Below are 6,000 nucleotides of genomic sequence, written 5' to 3'. Positions count from 1 at the left end.
AATAAATTATAAGCTTTAGCAAGAGTTAGGCTTTTAAGCATTTATTAAGGAGAATAAGAATTTGGTAAAGAGAGAGAAAGGCCTAGATTCATCTATCTATTAAAGGGAGAGAGCATTCCTAGCTCCCTTCTCCACCAGAGTCTTCAGGAAAGAGAGTCAGAGCACCAGCCTCCCCCTTCTTCCTCTCACAAGCAAACATCACTTCCTGACGCCAAAGAAAAAATGCATGGTCCTGCCCTCAGAGGCCCTCTCCTCATATTGGAGCTTTCCTACAGTAAGTCTCCAGCAGGTGGTGTCATTCCAATCATTACAGTCCCCACTTTGTTTCTTCAAGAAACAGGGCATTTCCTTGATGAAACATAATCTAGAAGCTTTAAACTTGGCTATGATATTCCTGTAAGTTTACCTCCTGGGATCTCTTTCATGTGGTAACAAGTGGATTTTTTCCATTTCTTCTTTACCTTTTTTGTCCTAGAACTTCAGGACAATTTTCCTTAATAATTTCTTGCAATACTATATCAAGATTCTTTTTTTGATTATAACTTTCAAGTAGGCTTACAATTCTTATATTGTCTATCATCGATCTGTTCTCCAGATCAGTTGCTTTTCTGATGAGATGTTTCACATTATCTTCTATTTTTTCATTCTTTTGGTTATGTTTTATTTCTTGGTGTATTATTATGTCACTAGCTTCCCTTTCCCCAATTCTAGTTTTCAAGGAATTATTTTCTTTCTTTTTTCTCTATTTCTAGTTGGTTGACTTTCTTTTCATAATTTTCTTGATTTTCTTGGATTGCTCTTGTTTTTTCCCCTAATGTTTCCTCAGTCTCTCTTATTTGTTTTTTCTTTCTTTCTTTTTTGTTTGTGGGGCAATGAGGGTTAAATGATTTGCACAGGGTCACACAGCTAGTAAGTGTCAAGTGTCTGAAGTCGAATTTGAACTTAGGTTCTCCTGAATCCAGAGCCAGTGCTTTATCCACTTCACTGCCTAGATGCCCCCTTTCTTATTTGTTTTTTAAAGTCCTTTTTTAGTTCTTCCAAGAACTTTTTCTGGGCTCATGACCATTTGATGTTTCTCTTTGAAAAAGGAGTGGCTTTTTTAGCTTAACCATTTTCTTCTGACTATGAACCCATATCTTCTTGATTCTCATAGTAGATATCTATGGTTGGGTTCTTTCTCCTTTGCTTACTCATTTTTATTTTGTTTTATTTTATTTTAGGAGCTTTTTATTATAATCAAGTTCTAGTTCCAAGGTGAGGAGAATGATGCCCGGGGCCTCAGATCCTCCTTACTATTATTTTCTGAGCTCAAAAGCCCAGCCTTGGGTACTCCTTTCCACTCCTCAGTCACAGCTAGGGCTCCCAATCATACTGCCCTGAAAACACTCTTGCTCCCTATGGTCCCTCTAGTGGCTGCCAACTTCAACTGTACTCTCCACCCTGGAACTAAAACCAGGAACTCTGCTCTCCTCAATATGCTTACAGCTAGCAGAGTCCCTGCCCTTCTGCTACCACACCCAGCAGGCATATGCTAGCTCCTTCTCCCCAGTAGCCACAGCCCAGGACCACGTCTGGTCAGCATAACTGTGCCTGGTATCCCTTGACAGTGGAAGGTCCTTCAGTCTTCTCCTGCTTAGCTGTCTGAACCCAACACAGTACATGAGGTGAAGGTTCCTGAGGTTGAGACTGCCTCCCAATCCAGTTGCCCCCAGGGATTATAGTTTGTTGAGTCTGAGGAGTCAGTCTTGAGGTGCTTGTACTTCACTCAGGCCAAACCTCCACCCCTGGAGGTTGAGTCTTTCCTGGAGTCTTTTTTATTTCTGTTGCTCTACATTCTCTCTAAGGTGATATTCTATCGTGTGTGTGTGTGTGTGTGTGTGTGTGTGTGTGTGTGAAAGCTTGAAGTTTTCTGACCTACTCTGCCATCTTCCCAGAGCCCTCCAAAACAAAAATTTTAAACTATCAAGATCTCTTCATACCAACACCTAAGTTTAAAGGAAATCCCTTCTTCCTCCTCCCATTTCATCTTTGGAGCTAGTCATAATGAAAGGGAAAAAAGGCAGAAGTTAATCCAATAGAAGTTATAAACTGGACAAGGTACAGACTTCTTGGTATCTCTGACAGGAGATGAGGACTTGCTTGAGAGTAAGAAATGGTACTGCCTTCTTAGGAATACAAGCAAAGAGACCTTGACTGTCTAGGGGGAGGCTTCTAGATCTGAGGACCTCAGGAAAGGTCATTAAAGATGAACAAAGCTGGTCTGACTATACTTTCTACATCTATTCTAGAGTCATTACCAAACATCACACAATTTAGTGAGAAGGTATGGATAAAAGCTGCAGGATGGGAAAGCATGGATGGGTTGAAACCAGCATCACAGGGGGGAATCGCCACATCAAGGAGATCACAGAGGAATTGGTAATTAGTCTTTAAGTCATTAAACATTCATTAAGCCCTACTATGTGCCAGGTATTATACTAAGCTCTGGTGTGTGGGGGGGGTGGGGGAGATGCAAAAAGAGGCAAAAGACAGTTCCTGCTCTCAGGGAGCTCAAACTAGTAGGGGAAACAACGAACAAACAAATATGTACAAACAAGCTATATACAGGATAAATAAGAAATAATTAAGAGAGAGAAGGCAATAGAATTAAGAGAGATGATAAAAACCTTCCTGTAGAAAATGAGATCTTACTTGGGACTTGAAAGAAGCCTGGAAAGTCAGGAGGCAGAAATGAGGAGGGAGAGTATTTCAGGCATGGGGGACAGCCAGAAAAAAATGCCTAGAGCAGAGAGATGGAATGTCTTATTTATGGAATAGCAAGGAAACCAGCATCACTGGATTGAAAAGTACTAGGTGAGGAATAAGGTATAAGAAGACTGCAAAGGTGAGGTGGGGCTGGGTTGTGAAAGACTTTGAACATGAAACAGAGGATTGTGTAGGTATGTTTGAGAAGAGAGAAAAAGGGGTGTATTTGGGAAATGTTGCAAAGGTGAAACTGACAGGCCTTGGAAACAGATTATATAAAAGGGTAGGGGAGATAGTAAGGAATTGAAGATGACATCTAGGTTGCCAGCACAGGAGAAATGGGAGAATGGTGTTGCCCTCAAAAGTAAAAGAGAAGTTGGGAGAGGGGAGATATATAAAAGCTGAGCTTTGCTATATAAAATTCAGGTTTTGATCAATACTGAATTTAAAAGTTAGTTTTTATCCTTTCAAAAGCAGGGTTCAGAATCCAGGTAATGAGTTATATGAGCAGATATATAAGTAGTGCTGAATTCTAAGAAATGAACTGCTTAAGAGATCTCCATGCAAGGGGATGTGGGAAATTTGGGCCACTAATTCATCATTGGTGGAGTTGTGAACTGATCCAACCATTCTGGAGAGCAATTTGGAACTATGCCTAAAAGCTAACTGTGCAATCTCTACTAGGTCTATAAACCAAAGAGTTGGGATTTGGGGGGGTTTTTTTGGCAGAGCAATGAGGGTTAAGTGATTTGCCCCCGGTCACACAGCTATTAAGTGTCAAGTGTCTGAAGCCAGATTTGAACTCAGGTCCTCCTGAATCCAGGGCCGGTGCTTTATCCACTGTGCCACCTAGCTGCCCCCAAAGAGCTTTTTTTTTAAATAAAAAAAGGAAAAGGATGTATACAAAAATATTTATAACAGCTCTTTTGTGGTGGCAAAGAATTGGAACTTGAAGAAATGACTATCAATTGGGAAATGTCTGAGTAAGTTATGGTATATGATTGTGATGAAATACTATTGTGCTATAAGAAATGAGGAGCAGGATGCTTTCAGAAAAACCTGGAAAGACTTACATGAACTGATGCAAAGTGAAATGAGCAGAACCAGGAGAACACGGTACACAGCAATAGCAATATTATGCAACAATTAACTGAATGATTTAGCTATTCTCATCAATACAATGATTTAAAATCTGAAAGATTTATGATGAAAAATCCACCTCCAGAGAAAGAACTGATAGAGTCTGAATGCAGATCAAAGCATACCTTTTAAAAAAAAAAACTTTATTTTTCTTGGTTGTCATTTTTTTTTGGTCTGTTTTCTTTACAACATGACTAATTTAGAAAGGTTTTATGTAACTGCATATGTATAAGCTATATAAAAGTACTTGCAACTCAGGGAGGGAAGAGAAAAAGGAGCAAAGGAGAGAATTTTTTTTTTTGCAGGCAATGGGGGTTAAGTGACTTGCCCAGGGTTACATAGCTAGTAAGTGTCAAGTGTCTGAGGCCAGATCTGAACTCAGGTACTCCTGAATCCAGGGCCAGTGCCTTAACCACTGTGCCATCTAGCTGCCCCCTTAAGGAGAGAATTTAAAACTCAAAATTTCAAAAAAATGAATGTTTAATTTTTGCTTGTAATTGGAAAAAAAAATTAGGACAAAAGAGATCTCCATGCCTTAACTATTGCTTAAGTAGTACCTAGAAGCCTTATGGAGAATACTAAAGTATCTGAGAGCAAATTTGGGAACTGCTGCTTTCTCAGCCAGTTTAGAGTTTTATGTATGTTAGAAAATTACAGATTAGGGCAGAAAAATTTGAATTATTTTTAAAGACAAAGGAAACAGGAAATGCAAATACTAAAACCAACATCATTCTGATATGAGAGAAATTTATTTTATAGATATTCAGTGATTTGCTATATTACTTTGTGATGTTTAAAAATCTAATTGTGATGTCTAAAAATCTAATGTGTGGTCATCTTAAATTAGAAACTCATAGCACCAATCTTTGGGCATTAAGTATTTATTTATTTTTTGTTTTTTGTTTTTTGGTGAGGCAATTGGGGTTAAGTGACTTGCCCAGGGTCACACAGCCAGTAAGTGTCTAAGGCCGGATCCAAACTCAGGTACTCCTGAATCCAGGGCCGGTGCTTATGTACTACGCCATCTAGCTGCCCCCATTAAGTATTTATTAAAGCATATTAGGGGTTAGTAAAGAAAACACATGGAGAAAGAAGGAAAGACTCTTGCTCCCTGCACCCGCAGCTGCCCCTACCTCAACCTCCAATGGAAAGAAAGATTCTCAGTCTCCTAGAGCGGAAGCTCCCTGCAGACTGGAAGAGGGGCCGTCCCCACACACAGCTCCAAGCTAATTGGCTGGTAGCATTGACTGACATGACTTACAGACGGTTCTATGAATAGATGTAACTGCCAGACACCAGGCAGCTTCCTGATGCTAGTCACATGCTTTCTCCTCAGGGGGGTATTGCCCTGGTTCTTACAATGTCTTTCCCAGAAGGGGGGTGGCACTCTGATTCTCACAACTTTTTACAAATATGTATAGAAATAGAAAAGCAGCTTGGCCTCATAAACAAAAGGAAGGGAAAGAAAAAGGAATACACATTTATGAAGTGACCATTATATGCCATACATTGTGCTAAACACTTTTTACATATCTCATTTTACATTGGCCTTGAAATCAGAAAGCCCTGGGCTCAAATTCTGCATCTGATACATACTGGCTTTATAATTCAGGACAAGCACAACCTCTCAGTCTTCTAGAAAACTCTCTAAGACTACAAGGTTCAGAGCAGGTGTCAAAGTGCTTTAACTCCCTACACTAATGAAATTGCAGGTCTATTTCCTATTCCTTTGCATAAATAACTATCATTTCTTCAACAAACATTTATTTTATTTTTTCCAGTTACATGTAAGGGTAGTTTTCAACATTAATTTTCATAAGATTTAGAGTTCCAAATATTTTTCCCTCCCTTTCCTCCCCCCTCCACAAGACCACAACCAGGTCATATATGTACAATCCACAAGTGCTCTTTTTATCAGTTCTTTCTATGGGGGTGCATAGTAAGCTTCATCATTATTCCCTTGGGATTGTCTTGGATCATTGCACTGCTGAGAGTAGTTAAGTCATTCACAATTGCTCATTGAACAATACTGCTGCCACTATGCACAATGTCCTCCCAGCTCTGCTCACTTCACTATACATTGATGTTCATTAGTCTTTCCAGGTTTTTCTGTTA

The sequence above is a fragment of the Dromiciops gliroides genome, chromosome 1 (genome assembly GCF_019393635.1).
Source record: "Dromiciops gliroides isolate mDroGli1 chromosome 1, mDroGli1.pri, whole genome shotgun sequence".
Lineage (NCBI taxonomy): Eukaryota > Metazoa > Chordata > Mammalia > Microbiotheria > Microbiotheriidae > Dromiciops > Dromiciops gliroides.
Note: the sequence above shows the minus strand (reverse complement) of the source record.